The sequence below is a fragment of the Protopterus annectens genome, chromosome 1.part0, assembly GCF_019279795.1.
Source record: "Protopterus annectens isolate FY-2018-M chromosome 1.part0, PAN1.0, whole genome shotgun sequence".
Classification (NCBI taxonomy): Eukaryota; Metazoa; Chordata; order Ceratodontiformes; family Protopteridae; genus Protopterus; species Protopterus annectens.
The window spans coordinates 1824914267-1824938138 of NC_056725.1; positions in this window are offsets into that span (position 1 = coordinate 1824914267).

Sequence of the window (23872 nt, forward strand, 5' to 3'; positions counted from 1 at the left end):
ACACGCAGGCGCACTTGCATATCCTTATTGTGGGTTACATATGTTTACTAAGTCTTTGTGCTTACGTGGGCTTTACTACTTGTGACAGTACCAGTAAAATATCTGTAATCCGGTTAACGGACATATGCGAAACACACGTTCACCTTTACATATTTCAATGTCTGTACAGTACAGACGCATTCATTACACTTTAACATTATATGTGCTGTAGTCGTAGTTGACCCGGGACTGCATTCACGTTGGTCGGATGCTGTAACCACTATACTTTTGGTGTTCTGACTCATTTATATGCATACCCATAGTACATAGCTACATTAACATATGCCTCACCGCTTCACTTACGACACAGGCATCCATTCTCCTGCTGGTAAAAATGTGGTACTACATATTGCACATTCCCTATTCCCTACTGCTTTGGACCCAAGCTGCATATTTAATCACTGCAGGGATATTCAGAACCCCAAGGCTTATAGTCCTGACACATACAAGTCTTTAATTGTCAGGGTGTTCATGTGGTGATCTGGGTTTAGGCTTGTCCGCCTGAACGGTACTGCCCTGACCATGTTCAAATGTCAGACAAAGCACATGGACAGAGTTTGTCTATTTTAAACATTTTACCTGTGTTTGCAGACACAGGTGTTTGGGCACCTGTCAGCAGCTTATTATGTTGGCAATACATAATATGGGTGGGAGTGGTTACAATACATAATCCACGTTGAGTGGTGTTCCCATTCACATTTGACTATTTCCTGTATTCATTCGTACGAGGATTATTATTTTGGACATGAATTAACTATGAATTAACTACAAGTATGCAGTAGTACAGTAAACAAATGTGAAGGTTTGTTATTGTAACACTGTGTGGACCTCTGTAATACTCGGGGACTACCTCACATCCTTCACAACATTTCATGCTAATGTACATACTATTATTTGGTGAACTTTCGAAGTTTGTGAGAGCAGTATTTACATCTGTCCCTATTTGTCCACCCATCATTTTGGGATTGTCCAGATTTTGTTGCTGTAATAGGTTGAGAGGTGGTGTCGGTATGTGAGTGAGTTGAATATATACTGTTGATAATTCAGTGGGGAGTAGGGTTACCACCTGTCCCTCTTTGCGAGGGAAAGTCCCACTTTGGACAGTTGTGTCCTGCGACAAAACCTAAGACATGGCAAATGTCCTGTGATTTTAAGACAAAATATATTTTTTATTTTCTTTAATAGTTGCATAATACAGTTATTTTGTATCTGAAACACATAACTATTATATGAATTTGCATAAGCAATTCAAATGCTATGAAATAAGCTTTTATTTTGGCAAACAAGTGTAATTCTGTCCTGGCCGGGGGTATGTTTTATCCTGCAAATTCTCACATTTCTACAAAAGATGTCCCACCTTGGGCATCTGAACAGGTGGCAACCCTAGTGGGGAGACCTGCATGGTGGACAGGTGTTCCATCCTGCGTAGTATGTTTTGCATGTCCGTCTAAAAACTGAACAGTACTGTGACTACACATACATGTTTTGTCCAGATGTGTACAGTACTAGACACCGTGGCGTGTAAACAACTCTGATGTTTCAACAGGTTACTTATCCCACGCGGGATGTACACACATTTTGCCAAAACTTGAACGCGCGGGTATTTGGATTTACATAACTGTGATGGGATGTTTACAAACGTGAGATACATATTTGCAATCCTGACACTGCCTAGGGTGATACTTCCTACTACATATGGGTAATACTCGCTATGTGTAGGTGTACGGCTGCGCAAGGCTGGTAGCTGGATTTGGTGGACATTCGGACATGGGTGCGGGTTATGTGCTATACAGGGGATGTTGCGTATTGCATTTGCATGCATGGGTTCTGCATTTGGATGTCCTGGTTCCGCATATACCATCCTATGTGTATGTGCCGGTTACGTTCCTGTTCATGTGTATAGCACATTTTAATATTCATATGTTTGTGTGAGTTTGGTATACAATATGGGCTGCCAGGTTTCTTTACGGTTATTATATGGCCACAACTGCCCAGCTGTGTACTATCAATATCACTGTGGGACTGCTGGTGACCCTGCCCATGGGGCTAGGCGTGTGTATTGGCGGCGCGCTGACATGATGCGCTTCACTTCCACTGGGTATAACTACTTACAGTGCAGTACATTACGGACACATTACTTGAAATATCATTTGTTCCATGGACAGAAACTCATATTGTGTTGCGTGCATTTCTGTTTGGTTCTCCATTTTGTGTGGCCGGGAACTGTCTTGCATGCTTTGCATACGTTTCACTATCCACGGACACTGATAGGTGCGATTACTATTGCAGGCAGACTATAATATTCAGCAGTTTAGGTTGCTCATCGACAGCCGACATTGACACGCCTCCAGGCGCAGCTTAGTAATGCCCCATGCATTCGCGCATGTTTCCTATACACGTGGTTGTGGTGGCAGCGCACCTTCATTAATATGCATATGGCACTACTACACCATGTAAATGCTGCACGGCTGGTGCAGGCCTTACGCTGGCCTTGCGCTGAGCTTCATGAATCCTGTGGCTTGTTTTTTTTGTTGTTGCTGTTATAACATGATTATATCCTGTGTTGCTGGATACTTTTGCAAATAAAGATTTCTTTGTAACATTTTATAATCAGCAAGCACCATCAGCATGCTTGCATTTTGCAGATTACTAATTGTAGTTAAGTCATGCATACAGTTGTACACATACAATACTGTTAGTACAATATATAGTACATTCTAATGTGTCACAGGCTATAATGATTGTACAGTGTAACTATTTGTTAGTGCTGTATCCATTATGTTAATGTGGGTTCATCAAATGTTTGCCATGTGGCTTGCTTAGTTTCCACAATATTGTCATCTCAAAAGTATCTTCATTTTAACAATGTCACTTAGTAGCTGTCCATATGACTCATTACATGCAGATACTGCAATTTACATTCACACACACACATATGATGACATGCAAGGGAAAAAGAAAGGGAATAACGATATGTTGTCAGGCAATCAGATGAGCAGTTTACTGATGAAGACAGCATTATTAAACAGCACAGGTCCCAATAATAATGTTATCTTGACTTTTGCAAGCTTACATTATGTCAAATTTCAGTTATGTTAATGTGGCATGAGGCAGTGTTGGGCATGATTCCATTCAAATGCCAGGATATGTTACATGTGTTTGGTTTTTATATGTTTGCCACACTGCATGCTGGCTAATATTCAAATGTTCAGATGTTGTCACAATTCCCACCAGTAAGCTGTGTTATGCATGCCAATGCACAGCCTTGATTGAACTCCTCACATTGGTGATGGATACTTTTTCACTGACATGTTCTATTATTGAAACATCTTCACAAATATAGATAAAGTGACATAGGGAAGGTGCTATGTACATTAGGAGCCATGCACTAGGAGGAACTGCATTGATTATAATTGGGCTACTTGCTAATTTTTGCATAATTTCAAATTGAACTGTGTTTTAATTAAGAACTTTGATCTATGCCACTGCACCTTCAGTGTCATATTTGTATTTGCAGAACTTACAGGTGGAATTGATGTTAATTGAGAATGTTAAATTGCAGATGTGCACATTAGTTTCATTTTAAGGTCAGCTATGATCTTCATGGGAATGTGTGGCATGATAGACATTTGCTTTTCATTTCTGTCACGTTTTTCGATTCATCTTGACAAAGCATGTGAAAGGTGTATAAATGCTGATCATATGCAGATGATGAGCACATGCTGGTCTACTGCTGATGTTTTCTGATGATGACAGTGATGAAGAAGCTGAACCAACACCTGCCCATGCCATCATGCCCGTTGCACCTTGAAGGAGATGACACCAGGACAGGAGCAGAGATGATTATCAGGATGAGATCCAGGAGGTTGTGACCGATGTGTTTTGGACACAGATGAAGGACATGATGAGAAACTTCTTTCAGGATATGGCATGAGCTATGTGTGACTCATTCAGAAAGATAACCCTGGAGATCATTTGTGCGGCTCATCTCCATCAGCCTGGTCCCTTAGTATTGTTTGTGTGCTCCAATTGTGTTATGCTGTCAACATGATGACTTCCATATAATTGATTGGACTGTATATGCACTGTTGTGCATGGATACAATGTACCTGCTATGCTTAAGTATTATCATCATGTGAAATTTAATTATGCTTCAATGTGTGCATGATACACATTAACACATTACACTTTCTTCCCACATCCAGCTGTCCATGCATTGTGGCAGTTAACTTGCACCTAGTGCTACAGCAATTAGCCTGTAAATGCGTCTTTTACTGAAGGAAGCTGACAGGCAATAGGTGTTGTCCATAGTCCAGAACTACCACTGTAGTATAGTTCAGATTTGTGTATTGCCATGTCATGTATATGCAACAGAAGGACATGTCATTTCTCATGTGTTCTGGATAACAGTTATCATGCTGTCCCACTGGCATGATGAGGTGTCATGTGTCATCTGCTGGCAATGCTGATACATTGTGGGGTCATATTCATGTATGTCATTCCTGTGGGCAGCCCTCCTTTTCTGACTGCATTGAATGCCATCGAATGCCAATGTAGCATTAATGTATACACTGTGGTAAGGATAAGTTATTCTATAACAGCACATTATAGCATGTTTGCTCTGTATTACATTTCCACATCCATTACATATTCATATAAGTTCACACCTTCTGCTAATAGTTGCACACATTAACTGATGATTGTGCTTATCTCTGTACATAGTCCAATCCATACTGACACACAATTGTACCTTTGACATGTGAACATTCACTGGGTTATCACTGATGTGCTATGATGATGCTTACAGGAGTGTTCTCTGCTCTGTAATGAGCAGGATGCATGACATACACCTGCAATTGTTTATTCAGCATTGACATGACAGGATATGTGTATGTGACTGAAATTCTTAGCTTGCTTACCTGTTGCTGTTACATGATTGCACATTACTGTGTAAGTGTGATTTATACATGCCCATTTTGGTGGACATGAGCAGTCTGTCTATGTGACATACAATTGCCATTTGCTTAAATGCATTTTGGGTTGGCTTCAACAGCATCCTGTGTGCTGTACATGTGCATTTACAATGTGCAAACTTACATTGTTGTCCTGTGTTTCCCTGATGTGGGCCCATGTTCTCCACCTCATTTCCACCTTCATATTTCCATATTATATTTTGCAGATATGCTTGTCTTTGTTGCAGTTATTGATGATTGCCTTGTATTATGTTGTTGATATGGTGAACACGTGCCAAATGTATGGCATCTCATGGATGCAGGACATCTGCACACACGTTGCTGGCTACTGCTTGCATTGCATCCTTGTTCTCATTATACTTGTGTGTTAACAAGTATAAGTTGTTGAAATTCATGTGCACAACCTGATATATTTTTAAGCTGTAGTGTTATATTTTTGCAAATATTCTTACATGTCATTGGTGTGTGAATGTATATTGACCTTGCTTTCATGTACATTCCATTTAGGCCACTGACAGCCATACATACACACCTACACTTGAGTGTTGCCTTTGGCCTGGCAGTTTACTATCATTTTGTTGAGAGGCAAAATATATTTGAGTCATTTCATCGACTCAGATGACGAAATACGTGAATGTCATGTTTATCATATGTCAAAACCAGTTCAAATTTTGCCATAAATATCATCATTGAAGTCAACGGTGATTTTGCAAGAACCACTCACTTCTGTGCTTTGGGTTTTAAGCATTCTTCAGAAGGGTGTGTTTCAATGTTTTAATCAGTCACCCTTTTGATTACGCAATTTTGAAATCCATGTACACTGACCTGGCATATGTGTGCCACAAATATGCATTTCTATTACACATATATTTGGGTTGTGTATACCTACTTGTGTATTTAGCAGCCATTTTGCTGCTTTGCTGCAGTACTGCTGTTTGGCACTGTGCTTGGCTGTTTGCCTTCCACATGCATAGGCAGAGGTTTGGTTTTGTCCACTGCTGGTGTTATCTAGCATTCTTATGTCTGTATTTGCTCATCTGTGATGTTGCTTGGCTTACACTTGCACTGCTAACAGTCTATTTGGATATGTGTTTATTTATCCAGTGTGTACTGATCCTTATTTATTAACTTAGAACACATATCTACCATTGGTCATACACATCCAGTTATGGCTGACACACAGTTTACAACATGTTGTAATTTGAAAGTGCATCAGTAGATATGTTTTTCTACATTTCACCATGACTGGTATACATCCCCACCATGTCTGACAACTTTCTATTGGCCAGGTTGTGCAGTTTGCCATCTGTGTAACTTAACTGTCTTTACTGTTTTTTCCAACCTTTGTCTGTCATGTGCTGTGACATTTGTTCTACGGGTATACCTATGATGATGTCCTTTTTCTCCACTTACCCTATCTGTACTTTTCCTTCTATTCTTAAAAAAATTAAAAATGGGGCCTATTCCCACCAAAAAAAAAAAAATTCCCATGCTCCTTTGACTTTCCTTCTGATTTTCCTATTCCATCACCCCTCTTGTGTGCCCTTCTTCTTCTCCCATACCCCACATCTACTTTTCTACTTTGTGCTTGTGAGTGTGTGTGTGTGTGTGTGTGTGTGTGTGTGTGTGTGTGTGTGTGTGTGTGTGTGTGTGTGTGTGTGTGTGTGTGTTAGGTAATGGTAGCTGTGATGATGTGGCTGTGATTGCCTTTTGCCTTCATTCATTTTTTTATTAGAAAATTTACAGTTTCCATCAGAATCCAGAAGTGCCAGTTATCATATTTTTATAATAATGGAGTTAAGATGATATTCCATAGTTGTCCTTAAGCTTACTGGAGAAATTTTCTTAAAGATATATATTTAAGACTTCCAGGATGCTTGAATTCTGAGATTTTTTCCTGTAACTTTGTCTATGTACATCATGCTTTGATTGTGATTTTTCATTACTTATGGATTACTTGCGAGTATCATTCAGTGTGCTGTTACTACTGAGATACTTCTTTGTGTATTGAGAACTTTGGAGTTCACTGTGACATATTTGCATATTACACTGTTATCTGCAACTTTAGTGTTGATATCAGTGTATTGTTTTGGATTCCACTAACTTTATGGGATCTGGCCCATGGTAGTTTCATCCTTCTAACTCCTTTTCACCTTCTGCTTTACTTTTGTTGGTCATTTTGCCTCATATGGGATGTGACATGCCCCCTGCCAACACATATTCTACTTTCACAGTGCTTTTTCTTCATGATGCTTATGAATATAGAGCACTTCCTCATTCAAATTTCTGATAGAAAAAAACAAAGTGCAACTCTAATCAAAATCAGCTTCTTTTTTACAGTAACCTTTAACCTTACCAGCACTGAGATCACCAAATTACTGTAGCTTATATGACTCATTAGAAATATAAGAAAAATGAGTATTGTGACCATTTACACTTTGCCAGTACCCAACCTTAGACTGTACCTCCTTTTTTAAGGAAGGCTAGGACCGTCAAAGCATTGGTGAATTTAAAATACCCATCCAGTCATCTAGTTCCTGTTTGAAGAAAGATAATGTTTACACTACTTGATTTGATTGGAACTCTGTTCCAGATGTGGGGGGGGGGGGGTACTGTATAATGAACCTGTTTTGAAAACTTCTTTTAGTTATTTGCTGATGAAAATTTAAATCACTGCTTCTGATATCTTTGAGGCTACTAGATTTGTGGAGATATAAGAGCTTTAGTACCACTGGGTTCCTAATACCATGGAAGGCAAAGCAAAGCTCTCTCCACAAAAGCCTATAAGGTACAGAATATAAAGAAAATGCTTTTGGTCTTTTCTGATCATTTTCAGTTTTTAAGGCAGTGGTCTTCTTACTCAGGATCCTCTGGGGTCTTTTTCATTGTTTTATATGTCTAGTGAAGTATATCCCAAAAGGGGCATTGTATTTAATAACTGACCTAATCAATCCTGACTATAATGGGACAATGACTGCTTTGGATCTGGATGATATTCTTTTTTCCAATTAACTGCGCTAAGTTGAAAAGCTGTCTGAGTACTGTTATTTTGTGATAATCAAAGAAGAGAGAATTATAACACAGGTTCCAAGGTCTTTAACAACATTCTCATTTTGGAGTGGGGTACTGTCTCTATTGTATGTTGGGGGAAGGTATTGTTTATGACGTGACAATTTTGCACTTTTTGATCCTTTTTTTGTGCAACTATTTCATTCCTGTTAGCATTTTTATCTATATTTTAATTAATTTGTTGCCTTGGTCCATATTAGACCGTCTTCAGCAATGACCCAAATGAAATGACCAAAAGTAAATTCAATATATATGGGATGTATGGGAATTTTTTTTCATTAAGAAGTGGATCTGAAGTTTCCAGAGAAAATTTAAAAACAGAAATAGGGAGAAATCCAAACTCTTCAGTAGCAGTAGGCAATGGCATCTGGATGTATTACAAGTCCCTAGAATTGTGAGGCAAAAAAGCTTAACCACTGAGTGGCCATGCTTTTCATCTTAGTATTTCTATTAGTTTAAAAAGTACCCTTAGCATACCCATTATTAAAATTATACTTTTGACCAATGTTTCCTATCTCAAGTCACATTGCTTTGATGGGCTACCTTACTGGTGGATGAGGACTGATTTCTCGAGTGTCGTTTGCTCAAGGTTCAAGAAACTAAGGATCTGAGAGCATCCAAAGAAAATTACTGTTGGAGAGATGTGCTGGCAGTGACATTATTTGGGGGGTAATTTCCTCCTTGTTTGAGCTGATGTAACCATGGAGATTAACATATATAAGGTTGGGGTTGTGGGGGGCTTACCCCCTGCAACAACACTTAATTTTGTCTTTTTGGCAGATTTTGTTTGGCAATTTTCAGTTTGGATATTTTGATTGTCAGGTCTTTTAGCTTCAATAACTCATAGTAAAATAACTTTGAAGTCCATTCTTACACCCTCCCATATATAGTCTGTTGAGAACTTATCTAGTTTCACTGATCCTATATATTCTATATCTTTGTAAAAGCTAAGCAACACTGCTTTCTGGGTTGAGTTTTGTATAATGTGTGAACTTTGACCATTTTATTTCTATGCTCTTATACTATTTCTGTATTTGAACAGCACAATTATTTTGGCATTTCATATAGGTTCATAGGTTAGTACTAAGTTAACTGCCCTTGCAAGCCATTTTGAGCCTAGCCAATTAATCCTTGTGAGACTCAAACCCTGCACCTTGTGTTTGCAAGGCAAACACCTTAACCATTGGGCCACCCTCCTGTAAGGCAAACACCTTAACCATTGGGCCACCGTCCCAACCCCAACCCTCCCAACAATGACATCTTATTTTGTATTTTATATGCCATTGTCAAAAACATCCATTTTGCATCACTTTGATTACTAGGTTAACAAAAGAATGAGTAGACAAGCAATACCTGATATTTTCATGGAATTTTAATGTAAAATTATAATTAATGTATTTTTTATTATCAATGCATTTGATTCAGGTTAGTGTGTATATCAAATGAGCTACCTAATACAATGACTAAATTAGCAACAATTTTAGTAAAGTACTCTATCTAACGAGTTGGATCAAGCTTTATGTATTCATTATAGCCAATCCTCTGATGTTCTGCATATTTTATCTTTTCAGAACATGATTATGTTTCTGGAGATTAATATAGACCCAGAGACCATTTCCTGTTTACTAGTAGAGATGTTTTTTTTTTTATTCAGTAATCATTTTGAGTCCATTATTGAAGTGTTTTCATGCTCAATACTTTAGCAAGTTTTTATATACCATTATACTCACATCACAAATCATGCTGATGTAGAGGTTGTTAGTGTCAAATGCAATCAGCACACTTGTTTATATTTTATTATTTTGAATTGAATCTGCTTGTCACACTTAATAAATCAGAGTGTTTCTCATGAATACATTTGAAACAGAATGCATACTTGTTGCCAATGCATATTTGTTAAGTTGATGAAATATCTAAATTGGATTGCTGGCGGCCTTCAGGTGGGTTACACATGAAAGAGATATGTAAAGGTTTTCATCAACTGTTCTGTTATCTAGTTTTCAGTAAATGTAGATTAAGTGTATCATTTTCTACTATCTCATCTCATGAAAATGATAAACATTTTCAGTACATTTTCATAGCTATAATGCAGACTGTGACATTCTACTTTGAAATAGTTAAAATTATTTTGTACCACCATCCACTGGATTCAAAGTTACTGTTATTCCTGTAAAGTACTACCTTCCCTCATCATAATAAAGTTTATTCTTTGCTTTTAACTGTTTGAGCATATTCAACATTTCTGTCTACATTTTTAATAAATAGCAAAATTTGCCTGTAAAAAGAATATTTCTAAATCCAAGCATCTGTCTTAGGCATTGCCTTTCTGTTGTTAGTCATTTCTGTCTTAGGAGCATATAAATATAGGAACACTATGGACCAAGTGAACTTGAGGACCAGATGTTACCTAGCCATACACACCTTTATGCAGACACACTTAAAAGTCTGTTTATAAGTTTATACCATAGCTGTTGCTGTCTTACGTTACACATTAAATAGCTGACACAGAAATAGTGGCACATGTTGTACTGAAATGCTGTAGAGCAGATAAGTCAAAGCCTCCAGTACAATGAAGGAAAATTCCAGAAAGGCAGATATGCATTTATTTTATGGTCCATTTTTCTTTCAGCTTGTGTGCTGCTGTTAAATAAAAATAAAGATTACAACACAGGATGCTCAGATGCAAAAATTTACTAGTGTACACCAGGAGGAAAAAAACGTACAAGTACAGAATTTTGTCTGACATGATACAGGAAGTATACAATTCTTATAGTTTCTACTTTCTAGTTTGTGCCCACCTTTCTGACGTGGTTAGTCACAGGGCACCTACATCACTATGGTTCACAACATCCTATTCATAAAGATTGCTGATGTTACATATTTAAAAAAAGCTTTCCCTTGGGAATAATATATCCTTGCAAAGCACCTGGTCAGTTATAATGTCTTTCTGTAAATGTTACTCCTTCAAGGTTTCAGGCCTGCTTGAATACAATAGCTGGTTCAGTCTTGTAATACACTTATTTGTTCTTCTTGCAACATTATCCCAACAGCTGCGTCTTATCTTGATAACATGTACAAGGCCAATTGTCCCAAAAGGAAGGAGAAGAAGATTTTCAATGCTTTATACATTTAATTTCCTGACCCAGCAGATAATCGTTAGTGAAAAACATAAGCTTGCTGAGCTGGCTACTGCCAGGGTCAGAGTTCAAATACACTGCAGTTCCAAAGCTTCAAGCAATTACATGTAAAATCATTCTTATTGCCACATTAATAATAGAATAAAATGCATTATACACTATTTGCTTTTTAACTAGCACTTTATATATGTTCAAATACATATTTTTCTAACAGCTGCACATGGTAAAAGCATGTCAAAGGGAAGGATAAGAAAGAGATGTTGTTTTATGGAAAAATTGAATGGTTACATTTATTTGTTTTTCATATTTGTTGACAGAGAAAGTCCAACTGAGCAAAAATTATTTTTATTCCAGTCTCATTGAGAAAAGCACCAAAGGACATTTCACACACTTACATAAGTATTAACATTTTGATTTAACAAGAACATATAACAATGTGTAAGAACATATAACAATAGTATTTATTTATTTATTTAACATTTGTTGTCCACGAAAGTCTGACTGGGACAGAGCTTATTTTCAATAGTGGCCCAGGGAAAAGTGTAGGAGGACACCAGAGAACCCAGTGGAAGCCCACACAAGCATATGCAGACTCCACACCGAAGGCATCATAGTCAAAAATCGAACTGGAGAACCTCTTACTGTGAGGTAACAATGGTAACCACCACACCATTGCAGTTAGTGGTTAATCATAGATAAAGTACAGCATGCAACATGTGTAAACATTAAAACCCTGCCCGGCAGTATACAGAGTAAGAACTGACTTTGCTAGAACATAACTAGACAATAAAGTGCTAAACATGTATTCCTAACTAATATTGTAAATTGTGATGCAACTGAAGTGAAAAATCTGAGTACTACACATTCAAGTAATGCCACAATTAAATTACCATATAGTGAGAAGATATGAGTAAAATATCAGACAAGTACTTTCACTTGATAAGTTTCTTTATCACATTTAAGGGAATACTTGACTTTATGTGCAAATTTTAGTTGGATAAGGGAGATCTAACCCCTTTAGAGCAAGGATATATACTAGGGTGGTAATGAACATCAAATCTTGCAGTTCCTGTGTGTCCCTGTTCTAGCCTGTTGTAAAGAGAAGACTGTATGCTAGTAAGGACATGGATGGAGAGCCAAACAGAGGGTATTAGTCAGAGGGAGTAGACTGTCTAGCATTTGGGGAAAGAAAAGATTTGTCTAAATACAATTTGTTCAACTGCTGATACATTTTGGGGAGTACAATATTAACATATCTGTGCAGCTTAAATTGCTTGCCCAATGTTAGTATTAGGTCTAATAACCATGATCTCCAACTATACTGTGACCTAGAGAGTTTAACCCAAAATTGTTGTCAGTGTAGACAGTTAAATTAGTATGATCAAAAATGAGTTTTTATCTGTGAAAAGCTTGCACTTAGTTCTGCCAGTCCTGAGTTGAACGTCCTTAAAAGGACAGCCATGACTGAAATGTAAAATAAATCCACTGTAATTCTGATTGTACCAAAGTGAGAGTGTTAACAGCTAGAATGATGTTGAGACCATCAGCATACAATACTAACTGGGCATTACTTCAATCTGGCACCATGTCACTTACAAAAATGAAAGCAAGGAGAAGGCCTGGGCTTAACCCAGTGCTACACTAAGACCAATAGTAGAGAGGAGACAGTAGTACTATCCCATTACAGAATGATCATAGAGGAGAAACGGTAGTACTGTCCCATTACAGAACAATCATAGAGGAGAGATGGTAGTACTGTCCCATTACATAACGATCATAGAGGGGAGATGGTAGTACTGTCCCATTTAGACAAATTGTAGAGGCGAAAGGGTAGCACTTGTCCCATTGTAGAAGAATCGTAGAGGGGAAATGTAGTACTTTCCCATTACATAAACTGCATACTGTTTCCCAGATAGATGCTAAACCATCTACAAACATTAAAAAGGAACATCATAAGTAGCAAGGTGATCAAGCTGAACATCATGGCTGACAGTTTCAAATGCTTTTGAAAGAACAAATAGCAGTGATGTTATAACTTTTCCTTTAGTAAGTGGAACTGCATACATTCAACAATATCAGTCGCATGATCAGGTCTGACACCACATTGTGCATTATAAGTACGGTTACTGCTGATCCAAAGCCAAACAGAATGAAGATATATATATATATATATATATATATATATATATATATATATATATATATATATTTATATATTTATTTGCAGGACTAAAATACTTGTTTAAGGAGTTAAGAGCTTCCTTTATGCAATGTATTATTTAAGACTTTGAATACTCTAATTTTCCTTCTTAGAAGGATTAATGAAATCTGAAACTAAATAAGCTTTTACTTGACTGAAACATTTTTAAATTCTGTGGGAAGATTAGCAACAGATACTGATCAAGGACTTAATTTACATGAAGGTTTATACCCTAAGTGAACCAAAACTGTAATGAAGGTAGGAACTATAAATTCATCAGAGGGAAAAATGCTAATTAAATTGATAATTGAATGATATCAGCTTAAGAAAATTTCAGAACAGACTCTTTAAATTATCATAGTCATTTCATTAGCTACAAAATGGAAAAATGATAAAAAGTGTTGTGGAAAATCCAAAATGTATAACAGGAATAATACATCTACAAATGTTAGCAAAGTATAGACATTTTCTTTTTGTTGAGTTAGAAGTGATTCTGTTTTTTGCCGGGTTGGTATGCTTTAGCATGTTTCTAGCCTCCAAGTCAGGCTTGCTATCAATTTTTGAAATAGAATATTAATACATTGCCTACAAGTAGACACTCCCCCAGATTCACAAATCCTCCGTGTAAGACTTAATAAGTCTTACTCGGAGGCTGCAGTTGAACGGTATGACGTCAGCGTGCCATGAATATGCATGAGGGCACACTGACTCAACCATAAGTCTTACACGGACCATGAAGAAAGCAAGGGGTGTGTCGGACTGCTGAGCAGTCTAAATGTCCACACCCCTGCAAGTGTTTCAAAAGTAAAAAAAGCACACACACAAGAGTGAGTCCGCTCAAATGCCCCTGCACCCAACACTACACTCCCTGATATTGTAAACCCCTATCATAGTTCTAAAACGCAAGATATTAAATATATATTTTTTAAATTCCCAAAATAGCTGCCCGTATTTGCGTGTGTGTGCACGGGTGTGCCCATTGCTTAGCTGCAGTTAGCATTTCAGACATGGAAGAGCATAAGAAAGAATGTTTATACAAATTGCACCAAATAGCAATAGTGTAATGGTAGAGCAGTCGCACAAAGAAGAGGCATTCACAGTTTGAGTCCCACCACTCCCCTTTGTATTTATGTTTTAAATCAGTATATGAAATAATACCTGACAAATATGTTTAAACATTACTAAAAAGCAGTGAAATGGTCAATGTATCAGTGAACAAAATAAATATTTTAAAGGATCCTGATATAAAATTGCCTGCAGTTAAGCAGCGCTTCACCCAGTGCAATAGAGTTGCCCTTAGTTTAATAGCACTTTACCTAGCGCAATAGAGGTGCCCACAGTTTAACAGCACTTTACCCAGCACAATAGAGTTGCCAATAGTTCAATGGTGCTTTACCTAGCGCAATGTGTTTGTGCGGATGTGCGCTCCACGTCAACCAGGGCACCGTAGGGCACTGAGGAGCAACATAGAGCAAAGTTGCTTAAATGCAGCCACACCCCCTAGCCTGTCTGGACAGTATGAAAATAAAATGAATGACAAGATTTGAACCCAGGACTCTGTGCATCAAAAGCAAAGTACAGAACCACTAAGCCATAAAAACATCAGGGAAACATCCACTGTTAACATTCATATACTTACGAATGATAGTTTAACCATTACTAAGCAGGTCTGCAGTCAGCTGAGAATTTTACAAAATGGCCAATCACAAAAAGGTGCGGGAAATGCGGTATATTTAAGCCACACAGGCAGGAATACACGCCATAACTGATTGTAGCTCACATCTGCAGTTAGAATGTCTGGTGTCGGAGAGGGAACATGCTTCCGAGTGCAACGTTGGGGCATCGAGGAGTCCAAATACATGGTTTGGCTCCTTGTCCACTGTCACGAGACAAGACTCCTGCAGGGCCAGTTCCAAGGGATGGAGTACAAGGCAGAGGCTTGGAACCGGTTAGCTCGTGACCTCACCAGTGCCACAGGCGTTCCTCAGACTGGTGAGCAGGTCCGTCACCACCATGCAGACCAGAAGAGACGAAAGCAGGACCACCTGAACCAGTGGATACAGGAGGCCTGTGGGATGCGGGATGCCCCACAACTGAGTATGTAGCCATGGATTCCAGTATGTAAGAATTGATAATGGAGTATGTATAATGGATAGGTATGTCTCAGTATCCCCTCATTTACTTTACAGCTGCAGGTGACTGTGCTATGAATCATCAAGCCTATGCTGATAGTCTGCTAAGGCTGCGCCACCAGGTAGGTTAGTGATTATTCTGCATGTATTGTTCTATAAAATATGGGAGAGAGCATGAAAGAAAGTGTTGTAGTCCAATAATACAGCCATAAAATTGCCTGAATAAGTCCTCTGCATGTACTGTCAGATACAAACGTCAGAGAGGCAGAAAAAGAGTATAGTACCCCATTAAGAAAGGTAACATATGTCTGGAATAATATCTCTGCAGGCACTGTCATATAAAAAAGTGAGTGAGCCTGAAAAAAGAGTGTGCTAACCTATTAATAAAGGTATAATATGTCTTGAACATGTCTACCATATACACCATTAAAACAAATAAAGGAGTGAGCCTGTGGAAAAGTGTGTAATGTCATTAATAAAGGTCTAAAACCCAGAGTGTGTCTGTGTCACAGAGTCTGAAATGTTGTTGTACCCTTGCATTATACAAACAGTACTGTTTGAAAAGGTACTGGCAACCCAGAGTTGTGCAGTCCCATATAAAGTGGGTGATGGAAGTGCTAGTAGCTGTGAAACATATATACAGTCCACAACAGTCAGTTACTGGCTGGCATGAATAACTAAAGCTGGCACATGTGTAGCATGTTATATTTTCCCCCAAAATGTTTGTGTGTGTCAAGAAATGCAGGGTTCTGTATAAATCGAAGTGAAAATGTCATCTGAAAACATCCCAGATATGTAGATAAAGAAATATAAATGCAATCAAGAAATATGTAGCAGTAACATCTGCATCCTGGACTGTTAGTATGTCAGATATAGGTCAGGCATATATTGAACTAGCCAAACCCATTACACAACCTAATGTATGGTGGCAAGTGTAATAATACATGTAGGGGATATACACTTGCAGTCACTAGGAATGTAGTGTAGATGAAAAGGTCATTAAAAGATATTAACTGAGGTATTTTCTACACCCTACTGTATGTGCATAAACCATGCTCTACACCCTACTGTATGTGCATAAACCATGCAATTCCACACCTCAATGGGAATGTGTAATCTTAAATATTTGTTGGGACATATGTCCTACTGTTCTATAAATATTTGCATTCACGTTGATGCATGTGCCCTGTTTGAACACCACAATCATGGTGGCCTGCTGCTACCAAACACCCCTGCATGCTGTTGGAATAACCACTGTGGTTCAGTATATGCATGTGTTATGCTTGCTGTTGAACTATTGTACCCTTGGTGTGTTGGGTTAATGGGAATATTATTGCATGCTGTTACAACTAATCTGGAATGCTGTTTTGCTTATGTTGTAATTAAACACAGCTAATCACAGAACATATGGGAAGGCCGGTCCCAGCGGACCCACCTGTCCCTCCTCAGCCAGCGAGTGAACCTGGCACCAGCAGGTCCGGTGCCCAGCCTGGGCTCCCCTCCTCCGTTGGTCCTGTGCCACCTTTGGGTGGAAGAGCTGCAGGGGATGGTCTCATCCCCCCGTGCAAGTGTGGGTGAAGAAGGGCCACCTGTCACCCTTCGAAGGGTCCAGGCTGTGGTGCTTTGGGAGATCCAGCGTACAGTCATTGATCCCCTATGCCAGCTTGAGGGGAAAGTGGCGTATCTCACGGGTGAGCCTGCCCATCCTACGCAGCCCCCAGCACAGCCAACCTTGGGGCTGTGAAGGTTCAGTGGCGACTGCCATGGGTGGGGATCTCAGTTCCACTGTTACCATCTGTGGGCTCATGGGCTTGCGATTTCCAAACATCCGACTCCGTCAATTGTGTTCACAAACCCCATGTGTCGTACACCACCCCTGTATGTGTCTTGTCTGTCTTGTCTGTTTACCTTCCCAACCTACCTCCCCGGACATACCTACTTCCTCTACCTCACTTCCCAATCCCACCTGAAAAAAAAAAAAGGGCAATCTGTACCCACAAAAAATACTCCCCATACATAGCTGCCCATTTCGCACACATGTCCATCGGACAAACATGTAAGCTGATAATTAGAATTGGCAGTACAACATACTTTGTTGTCCTCACCCCTCTCCCAGGGGTGGAAGGTTTCAAATTTCACTCCAAATTCATTGCATATGCACAGCTGTTGCTGTTAAAGAAATGGGCAGCTATGGACCTTCCCTACACCCATCCTGCACATCCTGAGCTTGTTTACCTACTGTTTGCCCCTCTTTGTGCCCCCTTTTTCACCACTTTCTTATCTCCCCATTTTCTTTTCTTTAAAAAAATTAGCGTGGGGGTTAGCGGGAGTAAGCACTTTTAAGTGGTAGTAAGCGGGTTTAAGTGAGTGTGCGCATGTGTGCGCTTAGATTAGTATTGCTAAGCGTCACGCAAACCCGTGCAAACCCACTTACAACTACTTAAATGTGCCTTAGTCACTCTATGCCAGGGCCCTTGTACTGCTCAGCAGCAAAATAAAATACCGCTGTTAGTCTCAAACCCCACACCTTGGATTCACAAGACTGCATGAAGTACCACTAAGCCACAGCAGATATACAATAATGTGGTGCTGAAAGAAATATATCATGCATTACAATGAGTGAATGTAAAGGGAGAATAGGAATGGCATAACACAAATCTTGCTCTGTGGCCCTTAACCAGCAAGTGTTGTGGAATTGCATGACATGACTGTGAAAAGAGAACCAGCCATGCTAGTAGGGAATAATGTTACAGTAGCACATTACATACCCCACACAGTATCAGAGCAGGATAAACACTGATATATTTGAATAGGTCAGAGGCCAGACCTCCCAACTGTGACTGATTTACACGGATGTCCCTGATTTGCAAACAAATGTTAGCTGTGCCCCTCTGACTCCCTGTGAAATGTACTAACAGGCAGAAAGGTGGTGAATCTCACTTAATGAAAAATGTCAATAAGTGAGAGTAGACACTGCTTGCACATCAGAAAAGGTGTAGTAATACATATGCTCTGAATCCCCCACAGTCTCAACAGCAAAATATCTGAAATATATCACAGGTGTATCCCACTCATATGTACCTTTCTCTGAGGCTGTTCAAATATTAACTGAGAGTATCTGAGGCCTGGAAGTGTCAGAAACACACAGGCATATCAGCTTGTCTGCTGTTACACACTCAGCAAATAGCTGTAGAATGGATTCCACAAGCATGCCAGTATGTAGGAGTACACCACAGGAATATCAAAGGATGTAGCCATGTACTGCTAGCAACCCCCTGTGACAATGCCATTGTTCAGGTGCTGAAAAGACTGGTGTGGTTCACAGTCAATGGATACTAGGCTAACCTCTGTCTACCATCTGGATATGTCCACAGGTGGGAGCTACTGAGACAGACTACTAGCCTTTATAGACTAACAGGTACACAGCAACTCTGCATGTTCAGTAAGATAAACAGCACACGATAATAAATAATGCTCTCTGCAGTTCTGTACCCCTACCCAAAAGTGCCATATACTTGTGTAGTCAGGCACACCCACAGGTGTAGGTAGGTATACACAGTACTGAAATATGTCCAGTTGTCCTGAGCAGACTGTGCTAATGTCAACACAAACAAACCACAAACTGTTCAGAAGTGAGTGAAGTACTAATGACAGTATAGCAGTTCACAAACAGTGCATGTGCCTGATATTCATAATTGGTAGTACAACATACTTAATTGTCCTCACCCCTATCTCAGGGGTGGAAGGTTTCAAATTTCACTCCTAATGTATTGCATATGCACAGCTGTGGCTGGTAAAGAAACTGGCAGCTATGGGCCTTCCCCACACCCATCCTGTACAGCCCGAGCTGGTTTCCCTACTGTCCTCCCCTCTTTGTGCACCCTTTATCACCACATTCCTATCTCCCCATTTACTTTTCTGTCAAAGAAATCAGTGCGGGGGTTAGCGAGAGTAAGCACTTGTAAACAGTAGTAGGCGGGTCTGCACCAGTGTGCACATGTGTGCGCTTAGCTAAGCGTCGCACAAACCCATGCAAACCCACTTACAACTGCTTAAAAGTGCCTTAGTCACTCTATGGCAGGGCCCTTGTTTTGCTCAGCAGCAAAATGAAATGCCCTTGTCAGTCTCGAACCCCACACCTTGAACTCACCAGTCTGTATGACGTACCACTAAGCCACAGCAGATATACAATAACTTGGTGCTGTAAGAAATATATCATGCATTACAATGAGTGAATGTAAAGGGAAAATAGGAAAGCCATAGGAACACATTGCAATAACTACTGTTGTATGCCAGTTAATTCTCTAAGTCGAAAAGAAAGTACATACTCCCATGTATCCAGTGTTAGCATTAGGAGGTGTAAGTAAACTTATACACTGAGAAGAGTGCAGTGGAAGAAGCAACAGTCAGGTTTCAGTACAACATGCATATCACTGGCTACAACCCTAGCTTCAGATATGAGACATATACCAACCTTCTGACTGAGACAACAGTGTCCACAGCAAACAAGCATGGGCCCCACCTTGCACAACTGAAAGGGCTATGCCTACCTAACCTAGCATTTTATAGAAGTGTCCTGCAATCACAGTGAGTACTGCAATTACCACACAGCAGGCTGCATGCTATTACTAAATGGTGGGCACCAAATGGTGCAGAGGCCATGATATGCACATGTGCAGATACCTAGAAAAGCAGCCAGTACTTGCTGTCTACACATGCAATAATATCATTGCACCAACTAAGAGAGAGAGAGAGAGAGAGACAGACAGACAGAGACAGACAGACAGACAGACGGAGACAGACAGGCTGTAAGAGACAGATACTGAAAAGAAAGACCAACACACAGAGGAAACCAAAACCAAAAAAAAAAAAAAGCAGCAGCTACAACAGACGGAGGTGAGGAATACAAAGGTAAGATATGTAACAGATATGTATTTGCTGGCATCCGAATGATGTGTCTGAAGGATACTCTACATATTGTGAATCATCCATATGTGGCAGCAGTCCGTATCTATATGTATATGCACATGTGCACAGGGCAAGGGACATACTGCAACTGTTAGTGAAGGCTGGACATATATATGTTGTTGAAGGTTGCTATGTGCACATATGTATGTAGGTTGTAGTGTGTGGCATTGCAGACAGCAAGCAGTGCCAGTATATGTCATGTGGTGGTTAAACGCTGTGGAACTGAGCTACAGGCAGTGAGGCCTGCTACAGCTATAAGGCCTGAGGACAGCAAAATGCATTCTGCACAACACTGTGCAATATTATTACATAACCATATGTCTCACAACTGTTGCATAATTGACATCCCCCACCATGAGAGGTGGGCAGTAGAAGGGAACATGGGACACAGGTGGACAGTAGCCTCCCCGTTGATAATCACAGTGCCACACTAGTCTTGTAATCTGTCTACGTGGTATGTGTCATCACAAAAGGTGCGTCATCTAGGGAAATATAGGTCAGTGTTCCCCTCTGCTCATCACAATGCCCCATGTTGCATGTACCTCACATGACAACTACAGGAAGTGGAAAGGCCACAGACATACCTCACAAAGAGTAATACTGCCCTCAAACACATGCCCTATGCAGACTGACTCACAAAACCACAGCTAGAGTGCGTTGCATACCGCCGGACATACAGAGGTATGTCATACCCATAGCAGTCGGCCAACCACAATGTCAACACCTCACAATCCCTCTGGGCTACATAACCTAGAGCCCTAATCCTCACCACCTCACTAAACAGCACATGCTGGAGGTACAGGTTCCTATCCACAAATATGCCATACTCTGGACTAAACCACCCAGCATTAACAAACAAGGCTCCTCATTAGCAGATGTCATACATACCCCTGATGATTGTTTGGGAGATAGGTAATATGCCCTGGGAGTCACCTCTGTGTATCCGGTTGACAGAAGCAAGTGAAATCACATTACATGTGTGTCAAAGGCCAGGGTAGCATATGGCTAGGCTGCTCTAGGCCCTAGGGCCAATAGCGTATTACCTACCTATGGCACAATGCACACACACATGTACTCAGTGCAATACCCGCTATGTGAGGTGGATTGAGTGTGACAGTGAATGTGTGCAAGGTCTGTAAAGGTGTGATAGCTTAGTGTGAGGTTGTTTCTGTCATGGTAGTTTGTGTCCTAGGTGTGAGGCCAGAGAAAGATGTGTCAGTTATTGGGATGCAGACATAGTAGGATGGCATATGTTCTGACGTAGTCCCTCATGTACAACTGTGGTGTCCCATTGTAGGCTGAAGCAATACATGTATGCTCAGTAAGTGGTACTGCTGGTGAATCCAGCTCACATATGAACTGTTGTACTACCTGAAGCTGTAGGCCTAAACAGCACAGTATGGTGTATGTTCACATTCCCTGGTAACACCATCTTGTGTGTTTCCTGTAGTGTGCACAGATTACATACTTCAGGCATAGGCATCTGTAAGTAGGGGCACACAGTACTGTAAGGTACTCAGGTAATGCTCATCTGTGTCGGCATACATTTGTGTGTTGTATGTATGGCTGATGTGTGTGTAATGATCCCTGTACCATGCCCGCAATCACATGTGTGTTACAGGGTATGTGTGTGTACCTAGCAACATGTATACTGTGTTACAGCAGTATGCCAGCTATATTAACAACCGTGCACATATGTTAGGTAGGGGTATTGCATTAACGACTAGGGTGGTTTACTGGTAATACTGTAAATATACTTTACATTCAATGCATTGGATGACATATGTCTTCATGCATTAGCTTGATTTATACCCCCGTGGCGAGGTTGTGCATTGTATCCCAAACAGTGTGCCAAGTACCGGTGTATACTGGTTTGTTATATGGAGTGTGGCAGGCACTGTTAGCCAGCTGTGGGCTTAGCACTGATATGTGGTATTGAATGTGTGTATCCTCTGACAGACAAACAGATGCTATATATGGCAGTTAAGTGATATCTGTACTTAATAATGTTAAGTGTGTCACATGACTTGCTCACACATATCGTTTAATTGTCTTCCAGTGTTATGGCTCATCAACGCAATCTATCATATACAGCTGCAAAGGAACAGGAAATACATAACAGCCTGGTGCAGCACTATACACTGCTGTTTTCCAGGGCCAGCCAGCACCAGCATGAGCGTACTGCACTGTGGCAAGACCTTGTTCGTCAGTTAAATGACATAGGCATGCATAACTGGACATATGAGTATGCCATCACTGCAGTGATTTAATTAGACATGTCCGTTGGCGTGCATCTGATATCCATAGACAACAGCTTGCCACAGGGGGTGGGGCGACCATACATCCCCCCCTCACCAGAGTGGAGGAACTGCTCCTAAGCATGGTGGCTCCTGGCCTACAGCAGCAACAGCATCACACATGTGTCACCATGGAGGCCGGAGCCACCCAGCATGATGACATGGAGTGTGCAGGTAATATGCCCTAGCTGTAGATTACTGTTACCTGCATTGTTAGAATATGGATATGTAAGATGTGTACTGTGTGTTCAGCAGTTGTGCTGCCCATTGTGTGCAATACAGATATTTGGAATAGTATCTGTACACCTGTGACTGTTGACTGTTGTTCTACTGTAGTTTAGCACACTCACAGTAGCAATGCCACAGTTGTGACCACTGCCAAACTGTGTCATATTCTTGTAGGTCCCTCTGGTGTGACAGCAGGGCAGACAATACATGCTGGTGAGTGTGTTAACACTTTAATATTGGTAATGACATGTGCATGTCATAGGTGAGGTGTAGGCTATGTACAAGTAACACACCTACGCATAATGCATGCTGTGCATGTTTGCTGTGAGACATTAAACATCTCAGTTAAGTCAGTAGCTGCCTCAATCACATGCATTGCACAGAGCAGCAGACACATTTGTGGCAACACTGTAGTGCACATTGGATATGCATAGTTGCTACAGCTGTACACAACAGAACACGTTTATCATACGCAGTACACGAAAACATGCTACATTTGGCATTACCACACACCTGCTGTAAGGTCACACTTCAGTATCCCACATGTCATGCACACACACATGATGTACCTCAGGGGTAGAGGCCTACCATGGGGCTGTGCAACACTCTCCAACACATAACACAGTCATGTTAGGCAATGCTCCCTATTGGGCACTTCACACACCCATGTATAAAGTGGCTGTGTAATAGTGAATGTAGCCACGGCACTGCAGTTCAGGTACAGCATGCTAGGCAGTGGTCTTGCACACATTAGTAGCTGTGAGTGACCACAAGATGCATAATGATGATGGCACAGGGTACTACACCCCATCCAGTTACAGTGACCACA